The sequence below is a fragment of the Chiloscyllium punctatum genome, chromosome 16 (assembly GCF_047496795.1).
Source record: "Chiloscyllium punctatum isolate Juve2018m chromosome 16, sChiPun1.3, whole genome shotgun sequence".
Lineage (NCBI taxonomy): Eukaryota > Metazoa > Chordata > Chondrichthyes > Orectolobiformes > Hemiscylliidae > Chiloscyllium > Chiloscyllium punctatum.
In genome coordinates this window covers 80,065,457-80,089,380 of record NC_092754.1, presented here as the reverse complement: position 1 = coordinate 80,089,380, position 23,924 = coordinate 80,065,457, and the positions used below count along the sequence as shown (strand labels likewise).

At 44.6% G+C, this 23,924-nt stretch overlaps 1 long non-coding RNA gene across 1 annotated transcript; it reads right to left on the bottom strand.

The window, feature by feature from the left end:
- Positions 1-12,704: 12,704 nt before the first annotated feature.
- On the bottom strand, positions 12,705-23,673 carry LOC140486876 (uncharacterized). Its single transcript, XR_011962659.1, has 2 exons — positions 23,584-23,673; positions 12,705-14,345 (listed from the first exon to the last, which is right to left on the bottom strand). It is a non-coding gene; the product is annotated as an uncharacterized lncRNA (long non-coding RNA).
- Between the last annotated feature and the right edge of the window lie 251 nt (positions 23,674-23,924).

The window sequence follows — 23,924 nt, the reverse complement described above, 5'->3', positions numbered from 1 at the left end:
CCCATGAGCCCTGCACTCAGTGACCTAACCTGGTTTCTGATGTGGAAATACTTCCATTTTCAAACTCTCATTCTGCTGAGGGTCTGTCTCCCCGGGTCTTGCTTCCAATCTGACACATTCCGCAAAAGCATTTAACTGATCTTAATTCAAATGTTTAATTCACCTGAATCCTTTTCCTTGAGAAATACCATCTTCTGTGTTTAAAGTGAATGTGTTTCCTCTGTTTCTCTCCCTGACCATGATTAAGAGCTCTGTAGTGTCAGTGATACCAGCCTTATGTAGTTGCAGAGCCAATGAATTCTCTGGATTCCCAATCATCTTCACCACATTGCATGTTTTCTCTTTTGGTTTGATGCCTTGTAACACATGGCTGCCTTGTTCTCCCATGAGCATGTTTCATCTTCTTGGGGTTGCATTTCTGGTATTATCTTCCGAATTATCCCCAGAACCTTCTCCCATTGCTGCTCCATGGTCTTTCCTGCTCAGCTCCCCTTCCAATTAACTCTGGCCAGCTCCTCCCGCATGTCTTGGTAGTTACATTGCTTAATTATAACCACATTACATCTTGAAGAAAGCATTGCGTATAACTGAAAGAAGGAGTTTTGAGAGATGGGCCACGAAGAATGACTGGTGGATTTCTTAAATAGACACAAAGGGTGAACGAGAGAGAGAGAGAGGATATAGATATGGAGATGTGGAAAATGAGAAACTATATGATCGAAATAGATATACTTCCCTCAATGTTTTGGCAATTCCTGTGGGCGGTGGTCCTTTGTACAGTGCACGTACAACAGAGCAATATGTTTAAATGCTGGGTCTGATGCCATAACTTTTCTCTCCAACAATATGACAGACACTAGCTTTGGAAAGAACCCAACAGGCCAACATATTTAATTCCTGGTAGAAAGTGGATTAACTGAAATAAGTTGGGAAACCAGAAACAAGAATTTATAACACACATCCTAAGAAGAATGAGAGACTAGAGTTGGGAATCCCAGAAAAGGGGGAACGTTGAGAGAAAGGGAAGATATCACTTCAGATGAGGATCAAATATTGTTTTAATGATTTATAAATTTTATACATCGTGTGCATCATTTTTCGTTAACTATGTCTCCGTTGTCATTCAGAATGTGTTGTACACATATGAACAATCTTCCTTATCTGAACAAACACTGATTAAACAGTGTATAAAAAATCATTTTTCCTCCATTTCACACTGTCCTGTTGTCGTGCTCGCAGGATACATGAACACCAACTGGCTACCAAAAGACATGACCCACTCTCACTAGTTCCCATACATACAGGAAAAGGACACCACGTTGACTGTGACAACACACACTTCCTAGGACAAAGCCACACACGAAAGTTCTTAGAAGCATGACATTTTAGCCAGAAGTACATCAATAAACATATTAATTTCGATCCTATCTACCTTCCCTTGAACAAAAAAATGGAAATGACATCACGACACTTAAGAAACCAAGACCTAGAAATAGAAAGACACGACATCCCACCAGTGCGTCACCAGAGACTCTCACTGATGATGTTACCCAGTCTTGGTGACGAAACATCTGAAAACAAACCTTCAAGTTCAGCGAGTTAACATACATAATTATAAATTGTTATTTTTCTCTTAATCGTGGAATTTGCGACTACTTTGTCACTCATGTTTTAACAGATAACGAGGTGAGGTGAGCTTTTCTGGGTGTGTGGTTTTAATTAACAGAGGGGTTCAACATCGACATCATAACAGTTTGAGGGCTTGTCGTATGGAATTTAGACAGATGTGAACAGATTTGGGGTACAAAAGGTCCCAGCAGATTCCAACACTTGGCAGTTAGTGACCTAGATCTTCAAGTAATACAGGTGAGAAAATTCATTTAATTTTGTTTCCTTGTGGTCGGTTAATTTAAAAGAAATGGCTTTTAATATTACTAAAAAGGTTCTGAGGTTTGAAGATGGTACCCAAATTTGCCAAGAACGTGTAGAAAGATAAAGGAAGGGCATACTTTTAGAATTAACATGTAGAGTAGAATTGTGTTTCACCAGAGACAAAAGGAAAGCTGTCATCATAATGGAGTTGCTCAAGCACTTTGGTCTATCAGAGAAGCTGGCAACTGCAGTCGAGTTAGAAAAAACTTAAATTGCAAATATGACAACTGCAGTTAGAAGATAAAGAGAGAGACTGAAAGAGAGAGAAGATAGAGAAAGAGAAAGAGAGGAAAAAGGAAGAGAGGGAGAATTTGAAATTCAAAAGTTTGGAATTAGTTAAGAAAGTTAAATTAGCAGGATGAAGATGAAGGGAGAATGTAGGGATGTATGCAACTGTGTTAATAAATTGCCATATTTCAGTGCGAAAAATGCCAAAACCGTTTTTATTTCATTTGTGAAATTGGCTCGGCAGATGGCATATCCAGTGAACCTGTGGGTAATGCTAGTTCAGACTAAGATGGTGGGTACAGCATGAGAGGTATATGCAGTGCTGTCACGTGAGGGAGCAAGAGATTATGCAGATGTCAAGCAGGCTACGTTGAGTGCTTATGAATTGGTACTAGAAGAATATAGACAGCGGTTCAGAAATATAGAGATGGAACCAGGTCAGACTTATATTGAGTTTGAAAGAATTAAACACAGTCATTTTGAGAGATGGGTGCAGGCCTTAAAAATGGATAAGACCTGTGAGGCTCGAAGGGAGATTATTCTGCCGGAGGAGTTTAAAGACTCACTTCCAGAGATGGTAAGAATTCAAGTGAATGAATAGGAAGTTCAAGAAGTGAGAAGCGCAGCAGAAATGGCAGGTAAATATGCACTGGTGCATGAGATTATATTTAGCTTCTGGGAGGATTTTCATCCTGTGAGGGATAGAAATTGGGAGAAGGGGAGATCCTAAACAACAAAACATAGAGTAAAGCACACTGGCAATAGTTTACCACCGGTGAAAAAGAAGCCCAAGGGGGTTGAAAGGTGGTGAAAGGCCTCAGGTGTTCTCATTATAACGGAGCGGAACACATAAAATTACAGTGCTGATGGTTTAAGAAGGACACTGGGAAAAGGTGTTTTCACTGCAGTAAACTGGGACACACCGTGCTGGGCATTGAAGCAAGGCACTTTGGGAAAAGATGTGATTAAGCCAGTGGTATTAGTGAACCTGGTAAAGGAGACCCCAAGTAGAGCCGAGGAGCTGCAGGAGAGTGCACAGCCTAGACAGGGGCTGGGTATGGAGTCAGTGCCTGATCCCTATAAAGAATACGCCTCTGTAGATAAAACTTACTAAGAAAGAAAGGGGTGTGGGGAGAGGACAAAAGTAATAATTTTGCAAGATGCAGGATCTGTTCAGTTTCTAATAGTTGAGAAGTGAGGAGCCGGAAAGGCACAACAGATCAGACAGCATCCAAAGAGCAGGACAATCAATGTATCAGTCATAAACCCATCATCAGGAATGTGGCAGGGAACAAGGGGGCTGAAAGGTAAATACGAGGGTAGGAGCTGGGCTGGCAGGAGGGTCACTGGGAGGGTGATAGGAAAATGTAGGTTGGAGTATAACTGATATGTCAGAGGGGAGGGTGGAGTGGATAGGTGGGAAGGAAGATGGACAGTTAGGGCAGTTCAAGAGGGCAGTGCTAATTTAAATGGTTGAGGGAGGGGCACTTTGGAAATTGGTGAAGTCAACGTTGATGCTGAATAGTTTGACGTTTTCAGCTGTCCTACCACCTAGCCACTTTACCCTCCCCTCCGAACTATAACCATCAGACCCCGCCTAAATCTACCTATCGCCTTCCAAGCGACCTTCCACCCAGTTCCACCCCCACCATCCTATTTAATTCTCAGCCCCTTCCCCCTCCCTTACTTTCCTGATGAAGAACTTACGCCTGAAACGAGTCTTTGACAAGGAGATTGAGTGAAGTGATTACGCCACAGTTGAAGACGGTGAAGACATGACTGCCAAGTTCAGTGTGCTACGTGCTTGATGTCGGAGGTCAACGACTCTGGTGTGTCTGGCTCATATAAGTGTGGAAAGTGTGTTCACGTTCAGCTACTGACCGAGCATATTGCAGCACTGATGAAATAACTCGAGGACCATTGGCTCATCCGAGAGAACGAGATCTTTCTGGACAAGACCTTCAGCGAGATTATTACACCGACCATACCAGAAAAGAGCAGAAGAGAGCAGACGATGAGGAAGGCGGAGAGGAGACCCCGGAGTGTAAGAGACTCCGGGGGAAGTACCTGTCGGGAACAAGTTGAATCTTTTGGAAACAGTAGAGACAGATGACACTGCCAGTCCACGAGGCGGCCAGGTCCGTCAATCAAAAGTTGGCGTGGAGGCACAGCGGAAGAGTCGGACATCACACAGAGCTGTGGTAATAGGGGACTCCATCGTGAGAGGAACTGACCGGGGTTTTTGTGGCAGCAGACGGGACTTAAGGATGGTTTGTTGCCTTCCTGGTGCCAGGGTTAAAGACATCACAGACAGAGTGCAGGAAATTCTCAAGGACGAAGGTGAAGAGCAAGAGGCGGTCGTACATGTCGGCACAAATGATGTCGGAAAGAAGAGGAAGAACATACTACAGCGGGACTTCGGAGAACTAGGAAGAAGACTGAAAAGCAGAACATCCAAGGTGGTTATCTCGGGTTTGCTTCCAGTTCCTCAGGGTGGTGAGGCCAGAAACAGGGAGATAATGGATTTGAACACGTGGCTGGGAAACTGGTGCAGGAAGCAAGGATTTAAATTCTTGGATAACTGGGGTATATTTTGTTGTAAGCATATATTGTACAAGAGAGACGGTTTGCACCTTAATAGATTAGGGACCAGCATTCTGGCAGGCAGGTTTGTTACTGCAACACAGCTACGTTAAAGCTAAGTAGCGGGAGGGAGAGGACAAACTGGATGTTTTAGAAGGAAATTGAAGGGAAAATTAGAACAAGGGAAATCAAGAAAGACAATAGTATCAATGAGGCAGAAAACTCAAAAAGGGATCATGTTGTAAGGTTGAGTGAAATAGGAGTTGATGGGAAGGGTGAGGGCAGTAACAAATTAAAAATACTATACATGAATGCACGAAGCATTAGAAATAAGATGGATGAGCTTGAGGCTCTTTTGGAAATTGGCAAATACGATATTGTGGGGATAACTGAGACGTGGCTTCAAGTGGACAGGGCCTGGGAAATGAATATACAAGGCTACACGTGCTATCATAAGGACAAACTGATCGGCAGAGGGAGTCGGGTGGCCATGTTGGTAAGGGATGACATTCAGTCCCTTGCGTAGGGGGACCTAGAATCAGGGGATGTAGAGTCAGTGTGGATAGAGCTGAGAAATTCTAAGGATAAAAAGACCCTCTTGGGAGTTACCTACAGGCCCCCAAACAGTAGTCTGGATGTCAGATGTAAGTTGAATCAGGAGGCGAAATTGGCCTGTCGCAAAGATGTAACTACAGTTGTTATGGGGGATTTCAACATGCAAGTAGATTGGGAGAATCAGGATGGTATTGGACCTCAAGAAAGAGACTTTGTGCCTCCGATATGGATTCTTAGAACATCTGGTGCTGGAGTCTAACAGGGAGAAGGCAATTCAGGATCTGGTATTGTGCAACGAATCAGAATAAATCAGTGACCTCGAAGTGAAGGAGCCGTTGGGAAGTAGTGACCATAATACAATAAGCTTCAATCTGCAATTTGAGAGGGAGAGGGTACAATCGGAAGTGACAATATTTCTGTTGAATAAAGAGAAATATGGAGCTATGAGGGAGGAGCTGACCAAAGTTCAATGGTTTAATTCCTTAGCAGGGATGAAAGTGGAGGAACAATGGCAGATATTTCTGTGTATAATGCAGAAGATGCAGGATCAGTTCATTCCATAAAGGAAGAAAGATCCTAGGAGGAGGCATGGGCGGCCGTGGCTGACGAGGGAAGTTAAGAAAGATATAAAGTTAAAAGAGAAAAAGTATGACATAGCAAAGAAAAGTGGGAAAACAGAGGACTGGAAAGCTTTTCAAGAAGAACAGAGGATTACTAAGAAGGAAATACGCAGAGAAAAAATGAGGTCGAAGGAAAACTGGCCAAAAATATAAAGGAGGATAGTAAAAGCTTTTTCAGGAATGTGAAAGGCAAAAAAATGGTTCAGACTAAAGTTGGGCCCTTGAAGAGAGAAACAGGGGGATATATTACAGGAAACAAAGAAATGGCAGAAGAATTGAATTGGTACTTCAGATTTGTGTTCACTGGGGAGGACACAAGCAATCTCCTTGAGGTAACAGTGGCTGAAGGATCTGAACTTAAGCGAATTAATATTTGCCAGAAATTGGTGTTGGAGAGACTGTTACGTCTGAAGTTTGATAAGTCCCCGGGGCCTGGTGGTCTGCATCCCAGGGTACTGAAGGAGGTGGCTCAAAAAATCGTGGATGCGCTGTTGATTATTTACCAGAGTTCGATAGATTCGGGATCAGTTCCTGCGGATTGGTGGGTGGCTAATGTTACCACTTTTTAAGAAAGGTGGGAGAGAGAAAACAGGAAATCACAGACCAGGTAGTCTAACCTCAGTGGTGGGAAAGATGCTGGAGTCTATTATAAAGGATGAAATTACGACACATCTGGAATCGTAGTAACAGGATAGGTCAGAGTCAGCATGGATTTATGAAGGGGAAATCATGCTTGACTAATCTTCCAGTATTTGTTGAAGATGTAACTCTGAAGATGGACGAGGGAGATCCAGTAGATGTAGTGTACCTGGACTGTCAGAAAACTTTTGATAAAGTCCCACTTAGGAGGTTAGTGAGCAAAATTAGGGAGTATGGTACTGGGGGCAAAGTACTGACTGGGAATGAAAATTGGTTGGCTGATAGGACACAAAGAGTAGTGATAAACGGCTCCATTTCGGAATGTCAGGCAGTGACCAGTGGGGTACCTCAGGGATCAGTGATGGGACTGCAGCTTTTTACAATATATGTTAATGATATCGAAGATGGTATTAGTAATAACATTAGCAAATTTGCTGATGATGCTAAGCTGGGTGGCAGGATGAAACGTGAGGAGGATGTTAGGAGATTGCAGGGTGACCTGGACAGGTTAGTTGAGTGGTCAGATGCATGGCAAATGCAGTTTAATGTGGATAAATGTATGGTTTTCCATTTCGGTGGCAAGAACAGGAAGGCAGATTGCTACCTAAATGGAATTTAGGTAAAGGGGCAGTTCAGAGAGATCTGGGTGTTCTTGTACACCAGTCAATGAAGGTAAGCATGCAGGTACAGCAGGTAGTAAAGAAGGCTAATAGCATGCTGGCCTTCATAACAAGAGGGATTGAGTATAGAAGCAAAGAGGTTTTTCTGCAGCTGTACAGGGGCCTGGTGAGACCACACCTGGAGTACTGTGTGCAGTTCTGGTCTCCAAATTTGAGGAAAGGCATTCTGCTATTGAGGGAGTGCAGCGTAAGTTCTCGAGAATAATTCCTGGAATGGCGGGACTATCTTCCGCTGAAAGACTGGAACAATTGGGCTTGTATATCCTTGAGTTTAGAAGACTGAGAGGGGATCTGATTGAGAAATATAAGTTTATGAAAGGATTGGACACTCTGGAGGCAGGAAACATGTTTCCGCTGATGGGTGAGTGCCGTACCAGAGGACACAGCTTAAAAATACAGGGTAGACTATTTAGGACAGAGATGAAGAGAAACTTCTTCACCCAGAGAGTGGTGGCTGTGTGGAATGCTCTGCCCCAGAGGGCAGTGGAGGCCCAGTCTCTGGATTCATTTAAGGAAGAGTTGGATAGAGCTCTCAAAGATAGTGGAATCAAGGGTTATGGAGATAAGGCAGGAACAGGATACTGATTAAGGATGATCAGCCATGATCATATTGAATGGTGGTGCAGGCTCGAAGGGCAGAATGGTCTACTCCTGCACCTATTGTCTATTGTCTATAACGTCAACTTGCCTGCCCCTCGGATGCTGCCGATTTGCGGTGCTTTTCCAGCCCCTCACTTTTCAACTTTGATCTCGAGCACCTGTCGTCCTCACTTTCCCTCAGCCTCTAATCGTAAGAGCTGGAAGTATTTTCACTCTTTCTGACATATTACTCAACAGCATGATAATTTGTGGAATGGGGACAGAAATTAAGCATTCCCTTGTGTAAAATCAGGTTGCAGTGCCACATCAAGGTTGGGGAAGTAACAGTGAGATTGAGTGGCAGGGTGTCAGTTCCAGGAATGCAGTTTGTTCTTGGGAATGGGTTAGCAGGGTCAAAGGTGGGAAAGGCGCCCCTTGTGGTGGAGAAGCCAAAGTAAGACCAGGGAACAGGGGAATTAAAAGGAAAATACCCCAGGGATTTTTCCAGACTGTGTAGTAACAAGATCCTACTGTCGTAAGTTACAACAGAAAGGAAAACCGAAAGAAAACGCCAAAGGAGTTGATGCACGGAATATTCAGGCTAAAGCATTTCTAGTGGCTGGAATGAACAAGGACATGGTGACTTTTTGTTGTCCATGTCATACATACCAAATGGGAGGAAAGTCACAGGCCATATTAAAACCAGCACCTTTGTTGCCAATTCCTGTCTTCGAAGAGCTTTCCACGTAAGTTATGATTAGTGGTGGAGCTCCCCTTTTCAAATTAAAGAGGAAACCAATATCTGCTGATCATAATGGATGTGTCCACCAGATTTCCAGGGATAATTCCATTATGGGGTGTTAAGGCAAAAGGGGAGGTGGAGGAGTTGGTAGCTTTCTTTACTCGCTGTGGGCTATGCAGTGTGATTCAGTCAGACCAAGGGTCTCATTTTACCAATCAGCTATTTAAGTACATCTTGGATAACTTCGGCATACAGCAGTTTAAATCAAGTGCATCCCATCCCGAATCCCAGGGAGTTTTGGAAAGTTGGCATCAGATGCTAAAGGCAATATTAACAGCGTACTGTCAGAATTACCAGAATGATTGGAATAAAGGCGTCTCATTATATTGTTTGCCATGAGAGATGCCCCAAATAAATCTACTCAGTTTACTTCCTTTGAGTTAATATTCGTACATGAAGTGAGAGGTCCTTTGAAATTAATTAAATATAAATTGACAGGACCGAAGTCGGAGATCCACACTTGGATTATGTGTCACACGTGAGGGAGAAATTAGATGGAGTAGGTGAGTTAGCTAAACAGCACCTGAAGAGGACACAGCATGGAATGAAGCAGGTGGCAGATAGAAACTCTGAAACTTTGACGATTTCCCGTGGGGATGAGGTATTAGTATTGCCACCAGTGGTAGGAAATCCCTTCAAAGCCAGGTTTAGTGCCCCCTTTCAAATGAAAAAAGTGTTGAGTCAGTTCAACTATCTGGTAAAGATAGCAGAGATGACAAAAAAAGTTAGAGTTCGTCACGTGAATGAATAATGCTCCAGATACATTTAAGACTCAGGAACAGAGTTGTGGCCAGATGAACAAATTATGCAGCTTATCTGTATGATGTAGTGACCTTTAGCAAGTGTTTGAAAGCTCACATGTTACAGTTGGCAAAGCATGTTGAACGATTACAAGAAGCAAACTTGGTAATAAACTTAAAGAAAACAGAATTCGCGAAGGCAGAGGGGAAGTTCTTGGGACATTACATTGGACATGGAAGCTTGACCCCATGGAACACAAAGACGAAGGGCTTGGAGAAATTTCCACGACCATCCTCGAAGAAAGAGGTGCTTCGATTTTTCGAACTGCGTGGATTCTATCGGAAGTTTGTTCCAAACTTCAGCAGCGTATTGGCACCACTGATGGATTTACTAAAGATGAACACAGAATTATGGTGGACAGAACAATGCCAGGAGGCATTTGAGGATTTTAAAGCAGGATTAATCACCGCACCAGTTTTAGCTGCACCAAATATTCTGAAACCCTTTGAAAATTGAGTTTGATGCTCGGGGTATCGTGGTCGGAGATGTATTGATACAGAAAGAGGATGATGGAATTGAATGACCAATTGGCTACTTGTCGAAAAAATTCAATATCCACCAGAAAAAAAATGCAACATCTCCATTATTGAAAAAGAATGATTAAGTTTAGCACTGGACTGACAATATTTTTATGTTTGTATGACAAAGGAATTGTCAGAGATGGTTGTGGAGAACGACATACCTCTCGCATTTTTTGGAATATTTAAAGACCAGAATATGAGACTATTTCATTTGAGTCTAATCTTACCGACTTTAACCTTACAAAATGTACATGTTGTGGGTCCTAAAATGTGATAGCAGATGCGTTAACCCCGATTTTATGGAATACGTTTAGATAAAATTTGACTTATTGCAGTGTTATATATATGTGTGCAGAATTAATATATATGGTATAGCTGAGATCAATACTTTTGTAATTCATAATAATGGTATTAAGAATTAGAGGAAAAGAAATGAAGCCATCTTTTCATTCTGCCATTTCATGTTTTGTTTTTGAAGTGGGGAGATGTTATGAAGCCGAAAGCATGTCCGGTCATTTTAAGACAGAGCGGGTTTTGCTGAATAGGAAGTACAGCCAGAGATGCAAGCTAAAGTTCAAAATGTTCCACATGTAACACTGAGCTGGGAAATGGAAACCTGAGTTTTGGTTGCTGTTTTGACAACAATTCAAAGACAACCAAAGAGTTTAAATAACGCTCAGGATACCAGAAGCCAACAGAATGTGAATATTATTGTTTGGACACCTGGAAAGCAATCGAATTATGAGAATTATTGTATCGTGGGGAGTATATATACCCAGCATTTTGAACACTAGAGGGAGAGCCACTGCCATCCTACAGCAGAGTAACTGCTGTAGAGCAGGAGTGCTAACTGGCCATTTCTAACACTCTCTAGCAAAGATACATGTTCATGTCAAACCTACTTGCGTAAAAAAATGACCCAGGAGATCAGCAGCTGAAAGAGTGAACACAGCGGGGAAGATAGAGAATGTGTGGTCTTGAGATTGTGATGTTGCATGGGTTTGGGTTGTGATTGGGTTGTTGGAACAGCATATTTTTACAGAGTCTGAGTCAGATAGTAATTAGCTCAGACAAGAGGGGCTTGTATTTGTGAATAGTTGTTGTTTAGTGTTCACTTTTAAAGTTAAGAAATTAACTTGTTAATTTTTGTTTAAATAGTGGAATGTAGGAGATCTGTGTCACTCATATCTTAACAGTTTAACAAGGTGAGGCGAGCTTTTCTGGATGTTTGGTTTTAATTAACAGAGGGGTTTGACACCACTTTGTAAATGTCCATCCACGCTAACCCCAATTCCCTGCAGTTGGCCCATATCCTGCCAGTCCTTTCCGATCCACATATTTATCCAAATGCTCTTGAAATGTTGTTAATGTACCCCCCTCAACCACATCTGCTGGCAGCTCATCCACGTACTAGCCCTCTGTGTAAAGAAGTGGCCCCTCAGGTTCCCTTTTATTCCTTCCCCTTTAACCTTAAACTGATCCCCTCTCGTCCTCGATTTTCTAAACCTTGGAAAAGACTGAGAGTATTCACCCTATCCATATCCCTCATGATCTTATACAGCTCTATAAGGACCCTCCTCAGTCTCTTCCACTCTAAAGAAAAGGACCTACTTGCCCAACCTCGCCCTATAACTCAGACCAATGGGTCCTGGCAATGTCCTTGTAAATTTCTTCTGCACGCTTTCTAATTTCATAACATCCTCCCCATAACAAAGGTGACAAAACTGAATACTCCAAGTGCAGCCTTACCAAAGTCCTGTGTAACTGAAACATAAATTCCCAACTTCTATACTCAATGTCCTGCCTGATGAAGGCCAGTGTCGCAAATGCCCTTTTCACTGCCCTGTCGACCTGTGACTCCACTCTCAGAGAACCGTGCACCTGAACGCCAAGGTCTCTCTGCCCACTACACCCCATAAGGCTCTCCCATGCACCATGGAACTCCTACCTTGATTTGAGATTCCAAAATGCAAGACCTCACACTTCTATTTTAAATTCCATTTGCCATTTCTCGGCCCACTTGCCCACTTGATTAAGGGTCTGCTGCAATTTGTGATAATCTTCCTCACGAATCACAATCCCACTTATTTTAGTGTCATCTGCGAACTTACTAATCATACCTTGTACATTCTCAACCCAATCATAGATAACAAACAGCTATGGGCCCAGCCTCCAGTCTGACAAGCATCCTTCCACTAAACCCGCTGCATCCTACCATCAAGCCAACTGTGTATCTAATTGGCCAAATCCCCCAACATTCCACGTGATGGAACCTTCCAGAGCAGCCTGCCATGTGAAACCTTATCAAAGGACTTACTGAAATCATTACAGACTACGTTTACCGCTCTTCCCTCGTCAACCTTCTTGGTCACTTCACCAAAGGACTCTCAGAAATTTGGGAAGCATGATCTCCCACTCACAAGTTCATGCTGACTGCTCCGAATCAAACCCTGTGAAAGTAATGGGTGCAGTCAATGGTATGCTGTCCTTCATTGTAAGATGATTCGAGTACATAAGTAAAGCCATCTTCCTGCTGTTGTAGAGCTTTGCTGAGAGAGAACTCGGGGCACTCTGTACAGATTTGATCACTTTTGTAAGGAATGATCTCCTTACCACATAAACCAGTGATGGTATCATGTGAATAAAGTGAAGGAGCTGAGTGTTTAATCTGTAGTACTGTGAGAGACGAGGAAATGGTGATGCTGAAACACGAGGAGTGGTAGCGATCACTTATTTCCAAAAAAGACATTGACAGGGAGAGAAATTCTATACTTTACCCAGGATTGATGGTTTGATTTATTGTCACGTGTATCTCAATACAGGGAAAAACTTTATTTATGAGCAGTGGAGGAAGATCATAGGAAGCATGGCCAGACAGATCATAGGGTGGAAATAGACTTGGACAGGGTAAGGCATACAGGTTACACTGAACAGGACGTGCACTAGACAAGATCAACATGAACAAGATCACCATTATTTGAACTTAGAGCATCCATTCATCAGTCTAACGTGACTTTCCTAACAGTTTATATGCCTAAATTAACTCTCCCCATGTTATTGTGCAGTCGGCGTGTGAACCCTGTACTGAACGTCAGGTTGCTCACAATCCCCAACAGCAGCCACAATATCTTCTATTTGAAACAGGTAGCCATTCCCACCCACTTCTGCCCTACATAGAGAACACCAGGCTGTCTTCTTGGAGATGGAAGGTGCCTTCTTGAGACTTTACACAAGACATATGGCTTCCCTGCTCACCTCGAGAAAACCACGTTAAAGTCCCACGTGTGTATCATAAGCCACGGAGCCAAGAGGAACACCGTGGAGCAATCGCCCTGTGCAGCCTCTGCTCCAATTGTTCATCATGTTAGAGCATCAATTAGGAGACAGTGAGGACTGCCGATGCTGGAGATCAGAGTAGATAGTGGATTGCTGGAAAAGCACAGCAGGACAGGCAGCGTCCGAGAACCAGGAGAATCGACGTTTCGGGCATAAGACATTCATCAGGAATCAGCATAAATTACCTAATTCTGCCCCCGTGTAAGCGCATTGAGGTGGAAATGGCATCCTTCTGTTCCTGTGTAAGTGGCTCAAGGGACTGACTGGCTACTTCCTCGTCCAATTGGACAGGGCCAAGGGCCTGACTGGGTTCCTGTTTGACAGCTCGATGTGCTGACAAGTGTGACAATGCTGCAGCTTTAAGGGGTCATTTTGTCCTGTTTTTTTTAAGAGAGAGATTGAACGATTGTTACCAAGCTGGCTAGTTAAGACCACTTGAGTAACAGTGAGGGAGGCCATCAAGTCTGAATGGGTGTGGCCAGCTCTCACAGATGAGGATCACTGGGTTTTGGTTTCTCAGTAACATCAGAAACTATTGGGGTCTCCACAAAGTTGGAAGCTTTAAGGAATGTCTCCTAGCTGATACTCTCTCTGAATTTTCTCTTGCTGCTGTTTTTAATTCTTGGATTGGAGAAATGTTTGTGGCATTCTGTATCTGAATATTTCTTTTTGCCAAGGGCTGTGTTTATGGGAGTTTCCTATGTTAGAATAGTTCATTAGTAATAGCTCCTAGATCTATTATTCTGTTAAGCTGTCCAATGTAATTACATTATTCTAAATTCCTCTTTCTTTGGTTTTGTGTCATCTTTTGTGTTTAAGTAAATGGTGTTTTGCTTACCACCGAGTAGTTTGACCAATCACATTGCATCTGGAACAGAAACTTTACAATTCCTTTAAAATAAGAAAACATTAGAATCGCGGCTACTGCCTTCAAATATTTTCGGGGGGCTCTGGTGTGGTCCATCACACTAGACTCCTTCTCTTCCTGAGTAATAGGCTGAAGGCGCTGAATGGGCTGTCACTGTTCTTCTCCAATAGTGTAAATGGGCTGAATGGCTTCCTCATATTCCTGTGAAACCAGAGTTAGATGGTGAATGAACTCTTGTTTTACTGTGGCAATGTACTGTTACATGAATGTTACTGACACTTTAACAGCACAAGTCTCAATGGAGTCAGGGTCTTGCTGCAATGGACACAGACCAGTTCAGGAGCTGAGGGGGGAAAAAATGTTCCAAACATTGTGGAATCTTCATCGACCATCCCCACTTCTGATCTTATGGTGGGGAGGGTGGGTCGGGGAGACATTGATGAAGCAGCTGAATATCTTTGAGAAAAGGAAGCTGACCTAACGATCTCCGACAGAGGTGACCCAGAACTGAGATGATGAACATCTTACTTTGTGCCATGTTTGACACCAAACACTGGAGAGTTTACTCTGATTCCCATTAAGTCCAGCTCCTTGGTGTCAACAGAAGTTAATCACTGCCTTGATATCGGGGCCAGTCATTTTTACCTGAACCCTTGAGTCAACCTCTTTTGTTCACATCAATAAGCCATGATATAGGAGCAGCAACTGTTTTCTTCAAACAGGTAGGATTGAATGAGTGGATTTCTCTTCTCAAGAGTGTTGGGGAGCAAGATGACTGAAAGTATTTGAAGAGGAGGTAGATAGATATTGACCTGTCAAGGAAGTGAGTGCTATGAATAATTGGGTATGAAAAAGGATTTGAGACCAAGAACAGATCAGCCATGATCTTAGTGAAGGGTAAGGCAGCCTTGGGGAGTGAACGACCTGCCCCTGTTTCTGATGTTCTCCCATTCTATTATTTGAAAGTTAGTGGGTGTTATTTTCATGAAAGTTCTGTTATTGAATGTTGCAGTCAGGGAGACCAGAGGATTTTGTGAGCCATTGCTTGGTGAGGTATGTGGGCTGTAATCACAGTGAATCTGGGTCTACAACATGACCAACAAATGAATCACAAGTTGCAGAGAGGAGGACCTCTGCAAAGAGAGATGAGGGGCCTCTTTCATACCCAGCCTGGGCTTCCCAATTACATTTCCCAAATCACCTCAAACAATGTGGGACAGTCTTGAAGGGCCGAATAGTCTCCTGTGTTTCTGTGCACCAGGTTATAGGAGTAAGTAGCCTCCAACTGCTCCTGTCTAGCAGGTATGAGGGGCTGAATGGAACACAGGAACATGACACTGAGGAGCAGGAGTGGGTCATTAGATACTTTGAGCGTTCTCTACCAGGGACTAAGATTGTGGCTGATCAGGTTGGGGTCTCAGCCCCACTTTCCTGTCTGTGTCCCATTATGCATGATTCACTTCTCTGTCAAATATTTACCCAACGCAGCATTCAATCAATATGAGCATAGAGACAAAATAAACTTCCAGTGAAGAGAATTCTGACTTGACAAGTCCTTTCAGAATTTTTTGTCATCTCTCTTGTAGAATCAGAGAGTCATCCATTAGTCCAATCCGTTCCCTCCAATCAGATATCAAATCTGATCCAGTCCCATTTGCCAGCATTTGGCCAATATTCCTCCTCTCAGATACTTTTAAATGTGCGACTGTAACCGCCTTCAGCACTTCCTCTGACAGCACTTTCTATGTACGCACCACTCGCTGTGTGAAATATTTACCTTCAGGTCCCTTGTAAATCATTCGCCCTCTCCCCTTCAACCTCTGCCCTCTTGTTCTGGACACCCCCTATCCTGGGGAGCAGAACGTGGCTGTTCAGAATATCCATGCCCCTGATGGTTTTATAAACCTCTATAATGTCACCCCTCAGCCTCTGACACTCCAGGGGGAAACACCTCAACCTAATCAACCTCTCCCTAAAGCTCAAACCTCCACTCCTGGGACATTTGTGTAAATCATTTCTGCAGAAAACCGAGTTGTACGCAGTATTCTGAAAGTGGCCTCACCAACGTCCTGTACAGATGTAACATACCACCACAACTCCTATACTCAATGCTCTGACTGATTAAGGCAAATGTGCCAAATGTGTTCTGCACCACTCTGTCTACCTGCGACTCCACTTTCAAGGAACAAAATACCTGCATCGCTCGGTCTCTTTGTTTCACAACACGCCCCAGGACCTTATCATTAAGTGTATAATTTCTGCCTTGATTTGCTTTCACACAATACAAAAACCTCGTATTTCTCTAAATTAAACTTCATCTGTCACTCCTTGCCCCTTTTGTCCCATCTAATTGCGGTCTTGTTGTACTCTGAGATAATCTACTACACCACCTTTCTGATGTCATCTGTAAACTTACTAACAATGGCCCAAATATTCACATCCAAATCCTTTACATAATTGATGAAATACAGTGAACTCAGTACTGATTCTTACAGCACACTGCTGCTCACAAGCCTCCAGTCTGAAAAATATCCGTCTTCCTTCAAGCCAATTGTGACGAGCTTCCTCTGTATCCCATGTGACTGAAACTTACTAATCTGTCTACCAATCGGAATGAAATACTAGCTATGAAGAGAGGCTGAGTCGGTTCGGTTTATTTTCACTACAAAAAAGGAGGTTGAGGGGGTCCTGGTTGAGGTTTGCAAAATCACAATGTGTACAGACAGTATGGATAGAGACAAGCTTTTTCCCAGGTTGAAGGATTCAATAACGAGATGTCATACTTTCAAAGTGAGAGGTGGAATGTTTAAGGGGAATACACCTGGTCAGTACTTCACGTCGAGGCTGGTAGGCGTTTGGAATGCGTTTCCAGCAGATGTGGTGGAAGCAGGCACGGTAGATTCATTTAAGATTCGTCTGGACAGATGCATGAGGAGGTGGGGAGCAGAGGGAGACAGATGATTAGGAATTGACCGACAGATTTAGACAGTACATTTGGATTGGTTCAGGTTTGGAGGGAGAAGGACCTGTTCCTGGGCTGTAAATTTTCTTTGGTCTTTGTTCTTTAAATGAACACCTTGCTGAAGTCCATATAGACAATGCCTACCAAACTGCCTTCATCAATCTTCTTTGTCACCTCTTCAAAATCTCAACCAAATCAATGCTTTCCCATGCAGAAAGCTATGTTGTCTACTCCGATCAGCCCTTGCCTTCCCAAATGTATGTAAGTCGTGTCCCTCAGAATCCCCTCCAACAACTTACCCACCACTGACATCAGGCTCACCGGTCTATAGTTCCCCAGCTTTTTGGGTCACTGTTTCCTTTTCTAGTCCCACTCCTCCACTGCTCAAAACAAATGTTAAATGTGACCAGGTTGGTGATATGGCCGATGATATCGGTCTCAGACTGGGTCAGTGTCAGTTTTAGGAACAAGTCAGACTAGTTTCTTTAATCTGCTAAAACAACATGTTCATGATCCAAAGCAATGTTACTCAAACTATGGTGGAAAGATGAATGGCAAACTGTTTGGGTATTGCAATTATATAATCAATATTTCCCTTTCTAAAAATGCTGACACACACACACACACACACACACACACACACACACACACACAATCTCTGCAATTTTAACTTGAAAGAACTTTGTCCAAATATTATTGAAACGTGTGACAAAGGAAAAATTGTGAGATTGTCCAAAACGTTATTCTGCTTCTGAAGATATTGTACTCACACAAGCTACTAGCAATGGGATTTCATCCTGGGAGAGTTTGGATTTCACTGAATTCCCTTTGCTTTAGGCAGTGAGTAGATTCCAGTGAATGCTGGTTAGGGATCATCCAAAGGGTACTACGGTGGTTAGCACTACTGCCTCACAGCACCAGGGACTTGCGGTTGATTCCAGCCTTGGGTGACTGTCTGTGTGGAGTTTACACATTCTCCCCTTGTCTGCGTGAACTTATAATGGGTGATCCAGTTTCCTACCACAAACTGTGTAGGTTCGGTGGATTGGTCATGCTAAATTGTCTGTAGTGTTCAGGGATTTCTAGGTTAGGTGAATTAGTCAGGGGTAAATATAGGGAAATGGTTTGGGAAGGTTGGTATGGACTTGTTGGGCCGAAGGGCCTGTGTCAACACTGCAGGGATTCAATAAAAATAAGAATGGTAATGAAGGTAATGCCCAATGAAGGGTCTCAATTAGATATTTATTACTGAACACCAGAGACGAAGGAAGAGCTTAATTTCTGGTCACAAAACATCGATCACTCTTACCCAACTCTAATGTGCGACTCCCCTCTTCCTGGCCGCTGATTACTGTCCAGCCTCTCCTCCCCACTGACTGTGTCTGCAATCTGTCCCTCCTCCCCCAAACCACACAAGGCAACCCAAGCTCAGGGTCTTTGTGATAATCAAGGCCCGAGTGTTCAGGCCTCCTGGAGAGGGATGGGCATTTTAAAATTGAAGGGGGAGGGGGCGGTGACATTAATATCACTCACTGGGCTGAGGGGTGGCTGATGGAGTTTAATTTGGATTAATGCGAGGTACTGGATTTGGTAAATCAAACAACAGCAGGACCTGTACAATTAAAAGTAGAGCCTTTGGCAGTGCTGTAGTACAGAAACCTAGGCCGTCAGGTTTAATTCTTTAAAATTTGCATCTCATATAGATAATGTGGTTAAGAAAGTGTTTAACACACTTGTCGTCATTGGTCAGACCTTTGAGTATCAGAGTGGGGATGTCATGTTGTGGTTGTACAGGACATTGGTGAGACCTCTTCTGAAATACTGTGTCCAGTCTGGTCATCCTGCCCGCTCATTCCATAGGCACACCACCCTCTGGGTGAAACAGCTGCCCCTTAGGTCACTTTTAAATATTTCCCCTCTCACCTTAAGCCTATGTCCTCTAGTTTTGGACTCCCCATACCCTTAGAAAATACCTTGACTATTCTCTTTGATATTACTGACGTTGATATTATTAAGTTGGAGAGGATTGAGAAGAGATTAACCTGGATGTTGCTGGGAAAGGAGGGAGTGAGCTATAAGGAGAGGCTGGATCGGCTGGGACTTTTTTCACTGAAGAATAGTTTCAGTATCTGAGATGTTTATTGGGGGAGGTGGAGGAGGCAGTCTCGGTGCTCCTTTCCTGGGAAGTGGTGGTGACGATGTGATGTGAGCCCACCATTTGTACCAGCTCGACACAAAAGGGAGATGGCATCAGGGCCACAGCTTCTAAGTTGTGCCGGGAGGAAACAGAACTGCCAGTGGGTTTAAAGTGAGAATTGCCCTTCACTGAACATTGCTCCTTACTCGGTCGGTGGGACGTGGATGTTTCAGAATCTCCACACGAGACGTCCCGGTCCTCTCCGGCTTGTACCAGGATCCTCCCCACATGGCGGGGGGGGGGGGGGGTGAGGGAACGGATATCGGGCACTCCACCACCCGGCTTGGCCCTTTCTGTCCTTTTCCAGGCTGTTTCTCCTGGAATGGGAGGAAGAGAGGGAGGGAGGGAGGGAGGGAGTGGGTGTGGTCCTACTGTTAGTGTGAGTATCGGTGTGGAGGGGGTCATAGTGAGGTGTCTGGAGGGAGTCAGTCCACAGTGTTGATTCCATGCAGTGTTATTAGTGTGGGGGTGAAGTGGAGGGAGGGGGGGAGAGAGAGAGAGAGAGACAGAGACAGAGACAGAGACAGAGAGAGAAGGTGCAGCATGAGGCAGTGAGAGTGTTGGACCATGAGCCTTGTTCGGGGGTCGGTGCTATAACAGATATACCGTGAGTGTGAGGGAGCAGAGAGAATACAGTGACCCTTATCCTGACAGAGTGGGGGAGGTAATTGATGCTTGTCCTGTATTGCTGGACATTTCTTCAGACCCCAGATACTGCACTGAGCTGGGTGGGGAGCTCAGACCATGCTCGGTGGGTCTGGTGGTGTGTCCCCCTCTGGGAAGAGAATGGTCCCCCTCTGTACTAGCCCAGCCACCAGGACCTCCGTACCCCTGTTGACAAACCATGGTGTAATTGCCCCTTATTTGCCAGGCTCGGGGTAAACTGTCCAGGGCAGGTCCAAACTGAGAAAGCTCAACCATGTGCCCATTGGCCTTTTAAAGATGGCCCCAGTGTCAGGGATCACGGAATATCCAGGGGCATCTGGGTGATGGTGAGTACCTCCAGCCATGAAGGACTCCATTTACAAAGCTGGAGAACAAATGCTCATCCAAAACTCTCCATCATCTGACCTCACACCAATATCCCATTTTCCCATTTTTCCTGGGAAGACTGGCTCATGTTTCAGGATGTTATCGAAGTGTCCAGCTTTCAGTATTCTGCAACCTGGGAACACATCCTTCCATGACACTGTCTCTCAATCTCCCTCTCACTGTCTATACCCCAAACCCCTCCCATGTGATGATATTTAAACTGATTCCCCCGCTTGGTCTCTCTGGCAGTGATGTTCACACACACAGCACCCCCTTGTCAGGGCACAATGGAGACATGGAGCTGTAAATGGGTGGGAGCTGCACATCCTGTCAGTTCCAGCATGGGCTGCAACTTTCCCCACACTGGGCAGGGATCGAATACAGTATTACTGAGCAATGCACTGGGGTGGGGTACACAGTCCTATATGCTGGGAGGGTAACTATTCCTGGGGTACAGATCAATGTACTGGGGTGGGATACACAGTCCTACATGCTGGGAGGGTAACTGTTCCTGGGTTACAGATCAATGTACTGGGGTGGTGTACACAGTCCTACATGCTGGGAGGGTAACTGTTCCTGGGTTACAGATCAATGTACTGGGGTGGTGTACACAGTCCTACATACTGGGAGGGTAACTGCTCCTGGATTACAGATCAATGTACTGGGGTGGGGTACACAATCCTACATACTGGGAGGGTAACTGCTCCTGGGTTACAGATCAATGTACTGGGGTGGTGTACACAGTCCTACATGCTGCGAGGGTAACTGCTCCTGAATTACAGATCAATGCACTGGGGTGGGGTACACAATCCTACATACTGGGAGGGTAACTGCTCCTGGGTTACAGATCAATGTACTGGGGTGGTGTACACAGTCCTACATGCTGCGAGGGTAACTGCTCCTGGGTTACAGATCAATGCACTGGGTGGTGTACACAGTCCTACATGCTGGAGGGTAACTGCTCCTGGGTTAGAGATCAATGCACTGGGGTGGGATACACAGTCCTACATGCTGGGAGGGTAACTGCTCCTGGGTTACAGATCAATGCACTGGGGTGATGTACACAGTCCTACATGCTGGGAGGGTAACTGCTCCTGGGTTACAGATCAATGTACTGGGGTGGTGTACACAGTCCTACATGCTGGGAGGGTAACTGCTCCTGGGTTACAGATCAATGCACTGGGGTGATGTACACAGTCCTACATGCTGGGAGGGTAACTGCTCCTGGGATACAGATCAATGTACTGGGGTGGTGTACACAGTCCTACATACTGGGATGGTAACTGCTCCTGGTTTACAGATCAATGCACGGGTGATCACTGCACAGTTCCCTGTGCTGGTCACTCATTCTGGTTGAGGTTTATAGATAATACAATGATGTGGTCTGTGCAGCTCCTTATGCTGGATGGATATTTGTTTCAGGTTCACACATTAGTGCCCTGCTGTGGTCTACACAGCTCCCTGTGCTGGACAGATATCTAGTCCGGGTTTATAGATCAATGCACTGCTATGGTCTACACAGCTCCCCGTCCCGGACAGATATCTAGTCCGGGTTTATAGATCAATGCACTGCTATGGTCTACACAGCTCCCTGTGCTGGACAGATATCTAGTCCGGGTTTATAGATCAATGCACTGCTGTGGTCTGCGCAGTGTTCCACTCTGGACAGATTGCTGGATTGTATTGACCAGTGTAATGGATGAATCTGTCCAGATTGCTGGGTTGTATTGAGCAGTACACTGGCTTGTTCTGTACAGTGTTCCACAGTGAACAGATATCTCCTCTGGGTATATGGTGTCTGGGCTGGTTCTGGGAGGTGGATTGAGAATGTGGTATATCTAACCATTTCAGCTGATCTGGCAATGCCTTTAGTTCCCATTCCTGTGATTGGACGCTCCGTCTCACACCCCATTAATGTTACAGTGTGTCCAGGCACAGTACATCGTGTTGGTGGGGTGGGGAGGGGGGAAAGGTCATGGACAGGTCAAGGGGTTCCCCGGAACGTCCTGTCCTCAACATTCTATAACTGTCATTCTCCGAAACGTTCTGTCCCCGACATTCTATAACTGACATTCCCCGCAACGTCCTGTCCTCAACATTCTATAACTGTCATTCCCTTGAACGTTCTGTCCCTGACATTCTATAACTGACATTCCCCGGAACGTTCTGTCCCCGACATTCTATAACTGACATTCCCCGGAACGTTCTGTCCCTGACATTCTATAACTGACATTCCCCGGAACGTTCTGTCCCCAACATTCTATAACTGTCATTCCCCGGAACGTCCTGTCCTCAACATTCTATAACTGACATTCCCCGGAACGTTCTGACCCCGACATTCTATAACTGCCATTCCCCGGAACGTTCTGTCCCTGACATTCTATAACTGACATTCCCCGGAACGTTCTGTCCCCGACATTCTATAACTGACATTCTCCGGAACGTTCTGTCCCTGACATTCTATAACTGACATTCCCCAGAACGTTCTGTCCCCGACATTCTATAACTGACATTCCCCGGAACGTTCTGTCCCCAACATTCTATAACTGTCATTCCCCAGAACGTTCTGGCCCTGACATTCTATAACTGACATTCCCCGGAACGTTCTGTCCCTGGCATTGTTTGTGAACGGCCGGACGTCAGTGAATTGAACAAACGATAAGATCCCGAGGGAAGAGATCCCGTTCCAGGGAGAAGGAGACACTGTTCCGAAGGCCCCTCAGGCAGTTAAAGTGGTGAATACGTTTTCCCTGCGTTTCCATTTCTCCACGACACAGGATCGACCACAATTTAGACCAAAATACAGGAATTCCCAAACTCCGTTTGTCTTCAGGAAACTGGGAGAGAATCCTTCAGGACAGCAACGTTCACACCCTCCGTATTAGGAACTGGGAAGGAATGACCTGTGTCTGCTCTCGAGTGATCGAGTATGTGGGAATGTTCTAGAAACCATCTGTCCTTATAGATGTGTCTCTGTGTGTTTGGGGAGGGAGGGTTTCTTGTGATTTATGTCACATTTTTGTCAGTAATTCCGACCTTCCCATTTGTTATTCCAGCTCCAATTATTTTAATAAATCCCTGAATACAGGGACAAATTTGAAAATCTCACTGGGTCCCCGATCAAACGGGTCCCTTTGCCTCCAGGCTGATGGATAATGGGTTTGTTTTCCTTCCTCACAGTTAACGTAGTGACCATCTACGTCCTGCTTTATAAAGATTGTGGATTGTCTCAATGTGTCAGACGTTACCTGGGGGCCATGGCAGCGGCGGATCTCCTGGTCATTATCCTCGACCTGATCCTGAGACACATTCCCATTGTTTATGGGGAACAGTTTTATTTCCTGAGGGACTCCGTCCCCGTGTGTAATATCCACGCCGTCCTGCTTTATGCAGCCACTGACTGCTCTGTCTGGTTCACCGTCACTTTCACCTTTGATCGGTTTGTGGCCATTTGTTGCCAGAACCTGAAAAGTAAATATTGCAGTGAGAAAACGGCGGCTGTGGTTCTGGGAGCAGTGACTGTACTGAGCTGTTTAAAGAACATTTCCTGGTATTTTATGTTCACGGCTCGGTATCGGCTGATGAACCG